Source organism: Neolamprologus brichardi, chromosome 4 (genome assembly GCF_056152115.1).
Source record: "Neolamprologus brichardi isolate AB-2024 chromosome 4, ASM5615211v1, whole genome shotgun sequence".
Taxonomy (NCBI): domain Eukaryota; kingdom Metazoa; phylum Chordata; class Actinopteri; order Cichliformes; family Cichlidae; genus Neolamprologus; species Neolamprologus brichardi.
In genome coordinates, this window is record NC_142107.1 from 1365433 (window position 1) to 1382567 (window position 17135).

At 42.6% G+C, this 17135-nt stretch overlaps 1 protein-coding gene across 1 annotated transcript in view; it reads left to right on the plus strand.

Moving 5' to 3' along the window:
* The first annotated feature begins 509 nt into the window (after nucleotides 1-509).
* prr36b (proline rich 36b) overlaps nucleotides 510-17135 on the plus strand; it is a 36642-nt gene continuing 20016 nt past the window's right edge. Inside the window, exon 1 of the mRNA XM_006805063.3 lies at nucleotides 510-854. The gene's annotated coding sequence lies outside the window, so the exon portion shown is untranslated. The remainder of the gene's footprint in view (nucleotides 855-17135) is intronic.

Sequence of the window (17135 nt, forward strand, 5' to 3'; positions counted from 1 at the left end):
AGCGCAGTACCGAGGCTGCCATCCGCGGCGCCATCAATGGATCATCAATCATAACAAGTAAAATAACATAAACTAGCTCACTTGGGCTGAATCTATGGTTTGATAATGTCCTAGGATTATCTTGAAATTTTAAAATAATAATAATAGTAGTGATAATAATAATAATACGTGTTTATTATTATTATTTATTTATTTGGCGATGCTTGTGGATTTTGTTACCCATCGTCAAAAATGGTCTACCTGCTAACCTGCTGCAAACTGAAGCTTTGTGTAGTTTATTGTTCTTCGAGACATGTAAATGGTATTCATTTTATTAAGTAGCATTAACTGACGGTAAAACGGCAAAAAACGAAACAAAAATTCAACGATCCCTTCGCATTATCAGTATCAGTCAAATATTACTAATTGCTCTAGATACGTCAACAGATTTAGTTAATTTTTTATAGCGGGTCTCTCATACTGAAACCTATCACAATTCCCACTTTTTCCAGGGGCACCTGAAGGCGGCGTCAGCCTTCTCCTCAGCCTGTCCATCCATCCGTTCACCGGTCTACTATCGTGTGTGTGTGTGAGAGGAGCAAAGCCTCATTCTCCTCCTTTCTTCCTTTCAGGGAACGCGCATCACTTGTGAAAAACGGCGCTTGAGACCTAGAAGTTTTTTTTGTCTAACGTCTCGGCTCTATTTGCTCAGCTCTCCCGCGATTTTCCGCCCCTCATTCCCGGTTTCGTTTTTAATTCCCATCCTCACTTTCTGTCGTTATTTTTTGCCGGACTCGAGGATCCAGGCTGGGTGTACCGGCTAACACTTGGGCGTAGCTGGAGAGGATTTTGCTAGCTCGTCGCTGCACTAACCGGTAAGGTCGAGATTTCTTTAACGTTAGCTAGCATGCTATTGTCAGTCAGTAAGTCATGTTTAGCTAGTTAAAAGCCACAATTTATAATGACTGTCTGCCGTCCGTTACGGAGTGTCTGCTCTGCTTACTGTGTTATTACTCGTGTTTTCACATTAACGCTAAGCAGCGCAGTGGAATCCGGCTTGCTCTTTGTGTGACTGGATATTTGCGTCGGAAATGTACAAACGGGTTTGTTTTAGTGTCACTTCATCATTTTTGAGGGCGAGCCGCTCCGTTTCAGTCACTTTAATTCCCGTGCAAAGGGGCTTGATGGGGCGGTGGCAGGCTGCATGGTAGCTTGAAGTGCTCATAGGACCTGTTAGACCAAAGCTGAAAAAAAAAGGAAAAAAAAGCTAAATGCCTTTTAAATCCACGCTATTGTTTATTTTCATAGTGTTTCCTCTCGCTGTGTGACTGTATTATCCACCTTTTTAACCTCTAAACTTTCTCTTCTTCTGACCTCTCCTTCCTTCTCCATCCTCCATCGCGGTTGCCCATTGTTCTGTGATGAGCCAACTAGTGTGAGTTGCTGAGCAATGTTTCAGCCGTCTCAGTGGGGGGAAAGAAGCTGGCAGATATCGTGCTAATAAATTTGCAGCTTTCGTTTTAATTCAACAGACCAACTTTGGGCGTATTTGGAGCATGTTAAAGCAAATCTCTGCGCAGATCCTGCAGGGAGAGTGTAAATCTCAGAGAGAGTTTGTGCACAGTCTCATGCTGCCATGTAATCAGAGGTGATTAATGTCACTCCCCCACAATCACCAGCACCTCGTCTCCAAAAAGTGATCAGCTATTGTGGCATAAGGCTGGAGGGGCTCCCTCGCTGACTCCTTTTTTTTGTTTGGGGGGGGTGAGTGAGTGCAGCAAGACAGATTAAGCTCCCTCTCTGCTGAACAATAGGGAGGAGAAAACACTGACAGTTCCCAAAGCCTTGCCAAGAGCGTTTAATAAACTGCAAACATGCAAGCATTAAAAATCTTTATCCTCAGCCTACAAGTGTATTCTTTTCCCCCAGCGGTGGCTCAGACAAGGGACATAAATTGTCTTGAGCTCTGTGGCCTTGGTGGGCACGGCTTGGTCAAATAATGAGTAGCGATCGACCGTGAGGAAACGCCATCCCAGGGCAACTAATACGGACACTTTTCAGGCTTGGGGTTTGGAGACCCTCCAGGACTCTTAAGTCAGGGGGTGGGCTAAGCCATCGGTGAGTCTGCCGCCCCCCCTTGCTCTCTCTGGTGCGTGGATGAGAGAATGGCTGACTCATGGAGTCAGTGGGATGAGACAGGCAAATGGAGGACAGACATGCAGCCTAATGCAATCATGTGAAATTAAATTTATCTGCCATTGAAAACCACACTCAGCTTTATGAAGTTATTTAAGATGTTTCAGAAAGATTATTACTTGGAGAGTGGAGATTATTGCCAGAGGCACTGTGTTTGTGTGTGTGTGTGGAGGGAGATTTGTCAGAAGCTAAACAATGAAGCCGATCATTGTAATTAGGAAAAATCTGATGGAGTTTTCTACTTTCTTTCTAGTTGTATCTTCTCTGTCTTTGTTTGTATTGCATCTTTTAGAAAATTAACATTTATCCCTCTGTCATTTGTCTGCTTTTGGAGCTGGAATCAAGGGTGTGGGTGTCTACAGTGTTAGCGGTGCACGAGGACTAACCGCCGCTGTCTCAAATAGTCTCCCATAGCCCGCACAGCTACTACTACTATGTGTCCACTAAATGAAATGAAGAGTTGCTTCAGATTTCTACTTAATCACTTTAAAATAAACCTGACCAAAGTTTTAAATGATAAAATCACCATATGTAAAACTAATCACAATGTCTCAGACTGTTTTTTCTACTCTGGGCTTTGTATGATGTCAGTGAGAGCAGGTATTCCTAATATGGTCATGCTCAGGCAAATAAACCACGCCCATCTTGTGTTTTGCCAGGTGCAGCCAATCAAAAGACATCTGCATTTAAGATAGTGGGAAGATGGCTAAAAGAGCTTTTTTCAGACAGTTGATGAACTAAATAAATACTAGAGCCCCGTTAACAGGAACCATGTGGTAATGAGATTCATTAGTTAACTTAATGATTGTAGCTCATATCTTTAAAAAAAGGATGTTATAAATGCTTTCTTAGGTCTTGCAGATTCACTGAGAGAAACTGCAGTAATTGTTTCTCTCCCCCTGCATTTGTCTGTGCAAAACATACCTAAAATATCTGAAATATGCATACCTGTTTTAGTTTTTTCAAAGAAAAGCTCTTTCATAAGCATTTGTTTCAAGGCAATTTAAATTCTAATGACCTATTTTGCCCTAAGCTGGCCTCTCGACCCATGCCTCGGTCTTGAGAGGGGGAGATGGTTGTTGCATTAATAGACCTGTGTGTCAGCTCGCCCTTAGTCAAAGGCCTGGTGTTGGTGGGTGTGTGACTCAGAATGACGCCCCCCCAGCTCTGAACTTCTCAGCAGTGACAAGGACAAAACTGGCCCTCTGGTCATCGAGCTTTTTTCAGCCTGAACCCATGGCCCTTGCACTTTATGGCCTCATTAGAAATTACCACTATCGCCCCACAGCTCTCTTTTAATCCATGGCAACAGCTGCACAATAGCTTCTTGTTTGGAGATTATCAAAACACCAACAGAAACAGTATGTTTGGCTGCATTTCCTTTTGTTTGCTGGCTGATAGAGGTTTGAGGAAACCGCCGCGGGCACCGCATTGAATTTTCACAGTGAGGACAAAGAAGAGATAAACTTTGCTGTCGTCTGGCCTTGATAGCAGCCTCGGTTGGTGGCGTCTCAGTTGTCAGGGCATGCAGTTGGCAACTGGCGACGTGGTTTCGAGACTGTATTTGCCAGCAGCTGCAGTAATTTGCTGTGTTTGGGCTCTCTGAATTCCTCTGGTGGGAGGCTGGATAATGGACATGGTTCACAGCCCTGTTGCTAGGCTTCAAGACCAGATTTGTCATAGCACATTGTGTTTGTGGTGCCTTGATTATTTTTTTTTTGCGTTTTGGTGCAATCTGGTCACCGATATAGTTAAAAAATTGGTCCAGACTGATAGTTGCTCTATCCTCATTCAGTCATTCAATCTCCTCTAACAATTTTTGCTCTGAGATAATGGAGTCAATGGCGTCATCCATACATTGCCATTGCCGTGTGTTTGTGGCTAAACTGGTCAAGATTATATTAGTGTCTAGCCAGCCTACCCTCACCACAGGCTCAACAGGAATGATAGGCATTTGGGCCTGACACTGGTGCTTACCATAAGCAGCTGTAACAGCCAATTTATTTCTCAGTCATATCAGTTTACCCTGTTGACATAAATCTTGCTTTGCCTTTTTCATTCTTTGCTTTAACATAAATCACCAACTTCCTATGAATTGCTAAAATAAGTGTCTCTGTCCTGGACAGATGTGCCGTTTTAAGGCCAGATGTGTGCTTCTCAAAAGGATGTATTTTGTAGGTGCTGATCAGCCCGACCATGCAACCTGTCTGCCATCCTGCAAGAGATCAGATTCCATCTGGAACGTGCCACGTTCCACTTAAAACGTGACGGCATAATCCTCTTAAGGACAGAGACGTTCCGGTTGTACATTGCGTGCGGAAGTCCGTGTCCCCCCTCTGTAAATCTCAAGAGAGCACCAGAGCCTCTTGGGCAGCAGCGTTTCTGCCCTTCTGTCCAGATGCCTCGGTTCTGGTCTCTTCCCCTGTCTCTGTATCTGCTCTATCTGGTGTCATTGATCCAAGCCACCAGCTGGTCCTGGGCCGGCCTGATCTCATTTACCCCCTGAGAGGAGCTTGTTTGCGGGCAGACAGCCCATTATGGAGATGATCCAGCAGCTCTTCAAGTTACAAATTAGCTTTAGATTCTCTGTTAGGTCCCCCCTCTCTCTCTGTGTCTTTCTCTGTCATTATTCCCCCCCCTCTTTTTTTTTTTTTTTTTAAAGCTGTCCTCTCTAAAACCATGTCATCAACATCTCTCTTATCTCCCAGGGGGGAGCGCTAACAGCATCAGAGGAACCTGCCTCACTAATGCACTTCCTCTGTCTGTTTCTGTCTCCTTCACTGCCCTGGCCATCTGTGGAGTTGCCTGCTTGGCTCCCCACTTTCTCCTGTGCGATCGATATCCACACAGTGGAGCTCTGCGCTGCCCTGCTGGTTGCCCCTGCAGGCGGTGGAGCTTAGCCAGACTGTAGTAGGGCCTTCGCCATTGGGGCCGTTGTTTGTAGTTGGGCTCTGTCTCCACCCTTATTGTTGTGGGGCTGATTGCCCCTCTAGCCTTGGCTCCACACAGTATTGTCTACTTTCTGGGACATACTACAGCCCCTTTAACTGCTTCATATTCCTTCCTTGTTCTTTCTTGCCTGCCTTCCTTGCCCGCCTCTCTGTTTCTGTGGACAGTTTGTGGACAGTTGAAGCTAACTGTTCAAGATTAGCATCTCTCTTTGTCCAGGGTTAATGAGCTCTGTCATGTGTTAATCTTCCTGTCCCCAGGGTGCTGAGTTTCCCTGTACCACACCACACTATGAGAACCAAAGGCTTCAAGTGTTTGCATACTGTGTATATGTTTTATCTCTTTTCTTTGGTGTGTGTGGGTGGGGTTTTTACTATACAGCATGGACATATTAGGTGCATTATTATTCTTTACCCTTTTCTTTAAAATTGTTCAGTAGTTGTTATTATATTTTTTTTATCACATTTACAACATTAACAAAATATTTTTATAGGCTTGTAAACTCTTAATTCAATTGCTGACTTGATGACATTGTAAAATCTTAGTGCCCCTGAAGAGTCCTAAGGATTAGTGCCAGCCTTTCTGATCACATGTTTCTGTGATCCAGGTGACTGTCACACAATCTGCTGCTCCCTCTCAGCCAAGAAAAGTAGAAAAAAGACTTGCAGGGTATTTCTCATGCCTCACTTTGTCTTACTGAGCAGCCCAGGGAACAACTGGAAATCATTCGGTAGGAATGACTATACTATACACCATTAAGGAGTTCACTTGACAAGGAGCAAAGAAGGCGATAGGTGTTTATGTTTGCTTTGGTCGTGCCGTCTATAAGAGGTAGGTCTGGAGAACTGATGGCATCCACGTCCTTAAAATATTTCTCTTTTAATCGTATTTCCATCCATTTGGGTACATTTTCCATGTGATGTCTGGGAGGAAAAATGCTAGATATTTTAATGCCTAGCAAGGGTGTAAACATCATCAAAGGATAGTGGAACGTAAAGATGCCAGGCTACAACATAAATCAGACTTAAGGTAGTAGAGATCAAAAGGAAAATGCATAATAGTGCTCTCTTGGATCTTGTGTGCACACAGGAAAAGAGTAAGAGTGCTGCCATGAAATGCTAATGAAAGTCAGCAACTTGTAGCAGGTACAAGGGAACTAAATGTTGGAGATGTTAAGTGGGTCAAATTTGAAGCACTTACCACTGACAGCAAAGGATAGAAATTTGTTCTGTGACAGGTTGGTAAATAGATTAAAGGGTTAGAGAGCCTGTAATGTCCACAACCAGCTGGACAATCACAATCAAAACACATATAATGTGATCTAGTTTTGGAGTTTTGGGGATACAAAAAATGTTAAAAGAAGAGAGGAGTTAAAAAAGAAACAAAGTTGCATTATCAGCCAGATTTCTCACTTTGCAGAAGACTTTTTTGGAAGCTCACTGTGTCTCCCTCCTCCCGTTTGGCTGTCTCCTCACTCTGTCTCTCTCTCCCTGCTCACTCATCCCTCCCACGGTCTGTGGGGAATGCCATGGAGAGCGGCAGGCTTTGTTTGCACTTTATTTGTGTGTGGGACAGAGGCGGTTTTCCTGACCTCATGTTAGGGGTGTTTGGGGGGGGGGCTGCGATTAGCATTAAGGTAGCGGCGCCACTCACAGCCATCTAGCTGGATTTATCGGCGTGTCACGCAGCCACTACATCACATACCTATCAGTTTATTTCCTTCATCCTTATGCACATCCTCATCATGCACATGGGGATTTGTTTGGTATTAATCAGTCTCTTATCTCATGGATGAGCTGCCAGCCATTATGTTCAGTGCTGAAGCTGCGGAAGAGGCAGTCACATGCAACAAAACCAGCCCACTAAGTGGCACAGGTGTGAGTCTGTGGCTGCAGCGATGAAGTGATATAAACTTTAACTTCCGTGTGCCAACTGAGTTATAGTCATAAAGGATACTGTAGAGTACCTGTTAGTGTATAATTAAGGAAATATCTCATCTCTGGTTCTAGATCAGTGACTGATGCTGCTGTTGTTAGTACTCTGCCAAGATGTGGCTGAGAGTTGATGAAACATTCAGCAGTCAGATGTCTCTGATGTGCATCCCTGCGCCTCCTCAGCATCATTGCTATGTATTTGCTCTTCTCCATATCTTAAACCCACATTCTGTATCAGGGCTTTATTTGTACACAATTGAATCCCTGTCTTATGAGGACTCAAATAAAGGCTGGTGTGATTTGTATCCCACTAATAAATGAGTTCTTCTACCTCTTATTTTGCATTATTATTTTTTTTTTCAACAAAGAAACATATACCAGTTTTACCCACACATATAAGCCCAGATATATTTGCAGATTCACTTTAGTATTTTTCTTGCAAGCAAAAGAATGGCCACGCTCTTATTTTGAATCTTCATTCGCTTCTAACCAGTAGTTATCCCCTCTTGGCTGAGCAGTCTCTGTTGTGGCGATCCTTTGTGTCATTCAAGGCGCCACTCCAGATAGTCTCCCCTGGTCAGATTCCAAGTGCATTGTCCTGTGCCGCAGGTGGCAGTGGTAGTCCTCAAGAGCTTAGAGGCCACTCCATTAGAGAACCTGCAGCAGGTGGAGAACTTGTTCACATGTCCCTACACTGAGCTTACCAAGACTGCAGAGCAAAACGGAGACCGCTGTCTCCAGCTGCAGTCCTGGACTGTGGTACACCTGCAGGATCAGAGGCTTACTGGAGAGGCAGCTGATTATTGGAAATTTGTTTTTTCCATATTTGTAGTTTAGAACTACACTCTACTACAGACACAGTCTAAGTCTCTTGAACCACTATAACTTTTAATGGTATAAAAAATGTTTTCTAAAAAAGTTTGGAAAAGCTAGAAAGACATTTATGGGTTTTATGGAGGATCATGCAAATATCCATTTCAAAGATGAATCCAGTAAATGGAGCCAGTGTTCCTGATTGGGGATGGAGAGCTGACTGAGGCTACTTGTTGTAATTTAGACTAGGTTGAATGGACAATCTGAGGCACCGTGCCAGCGTGTGGCATCTTGAATGTGTCATTCTCTCCCCCCTCTTCGTTTTTTTCAGAGAGCAGGAGTTATACGTAACCGTAATTCCATGCCTACGGTCAACCTCATTCGATAGTTTCTGGTCGCAGTCACAAGTAAAGCTGCGTCAAGTCTGCATCAGCCCGCTCACCCATGAGCAGTGAGGCTGCAGGCAAGTTAGCCGTAAATTATTCAAGCAGCTCTGCAGAGTTGCGCGCTTTGAAGACAGAAGTTTGGAGCTTTTATGCCATTGAATGTGAAATGCAGAACAGAAGACAACGTTAGATTGACAGCCAAACTGTGTGGCATCATTGAAAATATGAATATGAATTTACTTCATTTTATAAATTCAACAGTAAATCTGCAGTGGGCAGAGGCAGGAGGGGTGTTAAAGAGCACACACCACTCTCCTTTATCTTGTGTTCACAGTTTATGGATATAAAAGCAGGTCAAATCCAGGGTCAAAGGCCACCGCATGCTCATTAAAAACTAGCCCTGACCCAACAATGTCCCGTCCTCTCACTGCTCACCAGAGCTGCTTTGCTTTGCCACCAAAATCACATTGAGGATTATTTTGGTTAATGCTGAGACCATAATTCACAATAATTTAATAGTTACTAAACATAAAAACTGCAGATTTCATTGATTGTTTTCTACTTTCTCCAAATCTTTGACTAATAGTTCTCTTCCTGCTCTTTAGGCTGTTCTAAACATAAAGTTAAGTAAGTGGCGTAAAGCAAAGATACTGAAATTATATTCATCTTCATAGAGAAAGTAAATGCTAAAAATGAAATAAATTAAAATATTGATTAATCACATAGATTACAGCTTGAACCATCTATCCTCTTAAAGAGACATCAGTTATGCCTCGAATGATTCGATCAAGCTCGGGCAAGTGCGTGTCAGCATTAGCAGCGTGCTACATTATCCACACAAGCTCGCTTTTTCTTCTTGCATCTTTTCTCTTGTCTCCCCTACCCCACCCCCACTGCACTCATCACCATCACTGCTTCCTCCCCCCACAATCCCTCCCTTTGACTACTATTTAGAGTACACCCCGAGGAGAGAAGAAGGCTCACAGAATGCATATGTGTGCGTGCACAGTTGTGCACTGTGAAAGCAGACTCGTCTTTCCACCACAGCTACTCATACACGCTCTCGGGCAGTTGGTCGGCTTTGGTAAAGGTGGGATGGGGAAGGAGGTGGGATGGGGAAGGGGGTGGGTGGGGGTGTCACACTTTGATTTTAGTCTTTTTGTGTAGAATAAGGCCAAAAGTCTGCAATTAGGCGTGAAGGCAGACCACAGTGCTGGAGCACAGATGACATTCGCTTATCATTTAGCTTATAACCGACGCTGCAGCTTATTAATTTTAATCTGCATAATGAATCAAAGCAACCCTGCTGTGATTAAGAACATCTCTCTCTTTCCCTCTTCAATCTTTAAACGTAAGCTGCTGTGTTCCCAATAAGCACAGCTGATATACACACATACACACTGTAGTAGATCGTAGTCGATGGAAAAAAAGCACAAAGATAGGGGTGGGGGGTGGGGTTGGAATACCGGGTTTCCGTTTAACTATGCTGATGACCTGATTATTCACAAATGCCATTTTTGTGTCTAGACAGTCAGAAAAGCTTCGATCCCTCAGCAGAGTTGGATGCCTTCCAGTTACTGACAGCTTTGGCCTAAACACTGTAGCGTGGCTGGGATACACGCACAAGTGAGAACACACACATATACGCACACCCTCGCACACACGTTTTGTTTATGTCCCAGTGTGGGAATTAGGAAGGGATGATGCCTAGGAGGATGATCTCACCTTGCAGAACTGGCTGGCCCATCATCAGCTTAAGGCTTATTAAGTGTAATAAAAAACCCAAATAAACAACATAAACAAATATCACAGTTTGCATGAAGGCAAACTTGCAAGAGGCTGAGTGTAGACACAGGAAAATAAAGGCCCCAAAAACGAGATCAGCTTCAAAAACACCAGCTGATAACAGCGTTGGCAACATTCTGTGTTTATATATACACACACTCGCAGTACACATATGAGGGATTTTGGACTGTAGTAGCTGAACTTTAAACATGGCCATGAATCTGACGCAGGGGTTATCACACCGCCTGTATGTGATGGACGGCCAGGGTGGACCCCGCCTCTCGTCCAGTGAATGGTTATCACACAAAGAATGTGAGCTGTGTGTGTGTGAGGGTGACGATGGGAGGGAGGGAAAAAAACGAGTCCATTTTTGGTCTTTGCTGATTCCACGCTTGAACCAGTGCATTTGTCTTTGTATTTGTGTGGCTTTCTTTTGTTCTCAGTTACTGCGCAGCTCATCATTGAGGCTCGCAAGGAATTCGGTGTAGGACGCCGCTTGGACGCTGCGAGCATATGACCCACTGCAGAGGCCGACAATCACATTTTTACAAAGTCAACAATGCTGAAAACACAGAGGGTGGACATTTAATGTTTGCTGTGAGATAATCACTCAGACATAGAGGGTGGAGATGTCTGTTCATCCTCTGTCTGCAGCTGTTAACTTAACTCTTAACCTTTTTTGGTTAACTGTAAAAAAACAAAACCCCAATAGGACATTTTCAGCTTTCTCTTCATCTTTTTCTGTAATTTTACACATTCATTTCTTACAGCTGAAGTCACATTTCTTTCATTTACTGCAGCACTGTTTCTTTTCATGTCAAGAAACTAAGAAACACTGTTGAGATGACTTCTTTTTCTTATATTAAGACATCTCAGCTAAATGTGTAGTTAGATTTCTTTACACTGACAGAAAGGGGAGTTCAGCCAGGATGTGGCCCACCGTGTAAAATGGATTTAACATCCCTGCTTCACTGCATATTTGTTTCTTCAGAGGAGCTGTTGTTTCAGCACTGATGAGAAAAAAGGGTCACAAGTGCAACAAGCCAAGCAGCTAAATTAACCCCTTAAAAAGACTCATCCTTGTTTAGTCTTTTCATTTGAGCATTTGTTGGTTTAAATCTGTTATATTCTAACCCGGTGTGGTCTTCTGCTGCTGTAGCACATCTGCTTCAAAGCTCGATGTGTTCAGAGATGCTCTTCTGCACACCTTGTTTGTAACAAGTGGTTATTTAAGTTATTGCTGCCTTCCTGTCAGTTCAAAGCAGTCTGTCCATTCTCCTCTGACCTCCGACATCAACGAGGCATTTTTACCCAAAGAACTGCCGGCTGGTTGCTGCAATGTGATTGGATTACTCAGCAGCTGAACAGGTGTACATAACAAAATCTCCCTTGGGTATATATTACTATCAATTGTAACGGATGCCTTAAATAGGTACATAAGAAAAATTAACCTTTTATGTAAACAAAGTTAGACACAGCCAGCAGCTGATCTAACCCACTCTTTGTGAAGGAAGTAGTTCTTCTGCAGCAGATCCCTCGCCCGCACTCGTGTGCTGCTCAGGCCACGGAAGGTCAGGGCAGCTGATAATGTGCAGCTGCTTCTTCTGGGGTAGTTTGACCAGAAAGTCTCCTCAGATTTAACTGTTTTATGGTGTAAACGTTTCACACAGTGCACTGTGCCTAATGTGAAACAGTTTTGAAATGGAGCTGACAAAGCCATCTGTCTCAAATCTAAAGACATTACATCTCAGGTCATTGAATACATTCTGTCCCATGTGGGATAAAAATGCCTGCTTGTGTATTATGTAAGATTTCACAGACGGTGTGGGTTCTTGGCACAGCAGCACAAGTGTTAGGGGCAGTTTTACCTAGAGAATGCTCTACCTGATAAACTCAACATAGAAGATATAGGTTTAAGACTTACACTGTTTGCAGGAGGGAAAAAAGCAGGTCCGTCATTATATAATGTAAGAGAGATTATTGTAATCTCATTGTAGCTCTCTGAATGTAAAACCATCTCCAGCTGCTATAGTTAAAGTGCCAGTGAAACAAAAAAATTAATTCCTAGTTGCTTTAGTAAGGCTGCTCGGAGAATGCCAGAATTATGCCTCACAGCTGTACAAATGTGTGTCATCGGAGGAAATGTAAAGCATGAAGTTGGAAAGGAGGCATTCTCAATAAGATCCTCCGTAGATAAATAAAAAAAGGACCACACCAAATGGAAATCAACTATTATACCCAGCTTGTAGAAAACAGCTGTCCAGTGTTTTGTAACATTATTTTACAAGGTCTGAAAAGGCTCATTTATCACGCTTAGCCTTTAAAATGTTGCCCCCACAGCAACAGGAAAATTATAACTGCTTTTAATTTAATTAGGCTTAATGAAAACCTGTAATAGCATTAGTGCAATGAAGATCTTTCAGTTGGAAGAGACACGTTAATTAAGGTTGAAATTTAGGATAGTAAAGCTGTTGGAACACATTGAGGAAGACTGTATAGCAGAAATGTTTAAGCCCAAGGGCTTAAATATGGGAAAGTGCACACTGTAGTTTATAAATGAGTTCATATTTCTTAAAATAGTCCAAAAACAACCGAAAAAACGGAAGCCAAGGAGTTTAAGGGGGAGGAACGTGGCAAGAAAAGGCTGATGAAAAGACAGGTCAAATAAAAAGCAAAACACTAACAGGATACTGGAGTATTAAAGGTCCAGTAGGCAATTTCATTTTGGCAGCAAACTAAACATGAACTCTTAAACTTCAGTTCTGTTTATTTAGCTTCTGGAATCACGATAGTGTATTAATGTGGCCTGGATGCCTCACTCCGTCAGTTTCTCTGAGAGCGAATGGGGGGAAAAACATACATTCAGTTTCCAGCCTGTTTATGCCTACCATTGACTGATGGTCCTGATGACGCAGGGAAGGGTGTATGAGCCAAAGAGCCAGGAACAAGTACAATCTCACAGCTATCTGGAAACTTGCAGGAGAAAGAGAAATGTTCCTGTGGCTGTGAACATGCACTCAGGATTTATCTCCCTCTATAACACGCACACACAATTTGGAGAGGAGCAGTGAATTGAAGATCATGGCCAGATGCTGTAGTCTGCTGTGGGAAGAGCGGCAACCAAACATAAACTGCACACCAGAGTCTGAGAAACAGAGAGGAGGGAGTAGTGATTAGATACAGTCTTATTTCCTGGTTGACTTTGGTGTCACGTTAGGTCACAGTGTTAATAGCTATTCCAGATTTGTATTAAAGATTAAGGAGTACCAGTGTGGTGAGTTTGAATAAAATGCTAAAGGGATCAGAGTGTCAAGATCCTGCATTGTGGCTTATTGTTTTTACAATATGTTTCTTCTGTCCCTTTATGTTTTATATATTTCTCATCTGTCATTAGTGGGCCAAGAGTGACACTTTTAATTAGAGCCTGACTATATTTTGGAGAAAATATCTTCACCGATTTTGTAGGTGAAAAATTCTGATATCAGTATCTTTTAGTAGGCTGATATTCGCCTAAGGATGTATCGGTCTGGATCTCATTTTAAGCTTATGATTGGATGTTTTTTGCTGATTTGTATTCTTGGGGTCATTTCTCCTTCACCGTAACCCAAGTGGCCGAGCATCGTAACCCTTCCTGACTCTGGTTCTGTTGGACGTTACTTCCTGTTTTATGGGAGTTTTAACAGGAAGTGTTTGCTCATAGCAAGTCATCTGTGTGTTGGGATGTTTTCTGTATTATTTAGGATCTTTACCTCCCAATATACCTTGAGGTGGCTGACTAGAACTCAATTTGAATTGAACTGATTTTTGTATAAACGGGCTTTTGTCTTTTACTTTTTTTTAAACAAATATTTTGTTACTTTGTTACTAAAATTGTTACTAGGGAGTGTTTTCTTGCTGATTCTTTGTGTAGTTTCTCATGTTGTAGGTCACCTACAATCTGAAATTGAAAATAAAATGGTCTAAAATAACTGCTCACATATAACAATTTAATAAAGAACCTGATGTCATTACCTGAAGACTTAAACATTAAACATATGTCTGGCTGTTTTGTCAGATATATCTAAACTAGCTGTGACTACTTTAGCTCTGTACTTACACATGAACCTAACTCTGAAATGAAGCCTTGACGTTTGGGTAATGAAACTCTAGATATACAAAGCTGATCACATGGCTTTCTGTTAACAAAGGAACTGCCCAAGGTTAGAAGTGGGACAATTTGAATGAGGTTTTGTTTTGTTGTTGAACAAAATGTGGAAGTGTTCAGTGCAAAGTGTATTGTCTTGCTACTCTTAGCAGCACACGTTATATTACTATAGCACACTTTTCACCTGGTGGAGCAGGGTTTAGAATAAATAACATCAGATGGTTGTTTCTTCAAAAAATTGATGTTAGGTGCCCAGAAGTTTACAGTTTGACGCCCCTAACACCACTTTTGCTTGTAAGGAAATTCCACCGGTCACCTGACTTAATTATTAACACAGACATATTAACAACATATTGCAGTCTGTTTTGGCACAGTCTGTGTCTATGAGCGGAACAGCTGGAAACTGGTTGGCAACTTGTTGTGTTGTACACTGACTATAAAGCAAGGTTGCCAAGCACATATATTTTTTATGCAGACTCTATTTGTGGTGGGATTTCTGTTTCTAATCTATAGAGTTCTTGCTGGAGTCTGAATAAAAGTTTTAAATGAGAAAGATTGTGTATGCAGATGAAAAGGATTTGCATTTTTTGCTGATTTAACACAGTTATCACCATATTATTGCAAACAGATTGTGTCCACTTGACTCTGTTCAATTGTAAACTGATAGCAGACTGACTTTTCTGTCTTTTTGTTGTCTTATTGCCATCTTGACGTACCAAAGTCACTTTGAAGATGGAAGCCAACTATGAGTGGTTACAGGCCTGGTCCCCGTCTTTAAAGCAACAAGATCACAAGTTTATTGCACACGTTTGCAAATATGTTGTTCATGGCTTGGTCCCCCAACCGCCATTGTAGCATAATGGTTTTTTTTCCCTGTCTGACTATCTAGCTGGATCTTGCAGCCAGTCTGCTCTGTCAGCTTTGCAAAAAAAACCCAAAAACTCTTAGCCTGGCATTTGAATACTGCACATCCACATCCACTTTTATGAATCATCCCTAAAATCTAATCTTAGGCAAAAAAGCAGATTAGGGTTTTTCCTAAAATGTTGAATAAGACAAGTGCAGATGATGAAACCCAAATCTTTTGCTTCAGACCTCGCTCCGTTCCCTGTTCATCACCCACCCTGCCCTTCTGGTAAAATCTGTGACCAACCACCCACATTTCGTGGCATTTAAAAACCTTCCTGTGACCATGAGTCCCTCCCAGCAGCTACCCGTCAGCTCCCTCTCAGCCTGTTTGCTTGTTTTGAGCAGTGGCCTGTTGCACTAGCTGTGTGTATCTGTTCTTATGTGTTGTTTGGGATACACGGATCCTTTTCTCCTTCCCCCTCTGGCCTTGCTCAGCTGCTCCGGCCATCTGTGCAAAACCAAACAGAGAACAGAGGGGATGGAGGGAGAGAGGGAGCAGTTGGGGGGAGGAAGGAAATTGAAGGGGAGTGGGTGGATGGGGGGTATGGTTGGGAGAAAGGAAGGATCAATAGAGAAAGAAAGAAGGCCTTTTGACATTTGAGATTGAGTTTAGGGGATGAGTAGTGGATGAGCGAAGATGAGGGAAGGAAAGATGAAGTGAGTGAGGGAATTGTTTCCAGGAAGCCATCGGCATAAAGATGAAGTCTGTCCTCTCGTCTCGAAATAGGAGAGTGAGTGTGCGCATACAAGTTTAGATCAGTGGAAACTGGGATGACTACTGATGTCTGGGTCCTAACGTCATACCAGCAAACATAAGCCAATAGTGATCTCATTTTGTCTTGCGTTTTTTTTCTTTTCTCCCCATCTCTTTTCTCCCTTTCTCTCTCCCACCTTCTCTTTTTGTTCCCATGCTCTACAGGCCAAGCCTCTTCCTCTGGGCTGGCCTCTGTATTGCCTAAGCGTTTGTCTCACTGCTTAGCCTTCCTCGCAGCCGGCTCCTTGCTCTGTTTGTAAACTTCAGCAGGCCAGTTTCCTGCTTTTCCCAACCCACCCCGCTCCTCTTAAACTTGTGAAGGTCTGTCCTTTTCTGCTGATCCTTCCCCGCAAAAGTAGCTGGGGAAAAACTAGATATGTGGACCTATTTTATTGTAGATTGTGACCTTTTTCAGGCCTCATATGCTTCATGTTCATTTATGTCTTTGACTGCTCTGTTTGCATACCATCAGTCAAACTGCCGCCTGCCTTTGGGCTTATTGGGTTTATTGTACTTGCCTTGACCCAGTTAGCAAACACATCCAAGTCTTTCTCCCACCTCGTGCTACTTTTCTTTTTATAACCATTTTAGCCTGGTAGCGGGAAGCAGGCTGTGTTGACTTTCCTCTTCCATTATAAAAGCTGCCTGTCTTAACATTTATTACAGGTGGCTTGTACATTTGTGTGTGTGTGCATGCAAATCTGCATGATAAACTTTTTTTTGCACTCCCTTAAATTTACTATCCTAGAAAACTAGTCTTCCACACTAGTGACTTTGATGTCTTTTGCAATAAGAAAAAAACCATCACAGCAACACTGGCCAAGTGTGTCACTGAGCTTTTTCGTGCCACAGAGGGGACCGTTTGCAACTGCAGTGCAGCTGCTTTTGAAATGAATGAAGGCTATAAGTAGAATGTGTTGTTTCTGCAGTAAACATGTTGTTCTGTCCTTCCCTCTATAACTCCTGAGACTTCACGCACATTTTGCTATTAGTTGGTACTAATTTTGTCTGTTTTTCATATTCTGTAGAAGTTTAGTCCCCCCTTATATACTTTAATGAGACATACTGTTCTATTTCTGCACATTTACAGTTTTATTCCACCTCTCTGATACTTATGTAAAAGTATTTCTGAATGTGTGGTGCTGAAGCTTTTAGAAGATATAAGCTTATCCTTTATCTGATTCCTGAGGGTACCAACATTCCTGGGCCTCCATCTATTGATAGCAGTGAGAACTGCTTTTCATGTCTGGTCTTGCTGCTGACTAACTGAGCTTCTCTGTGTATTC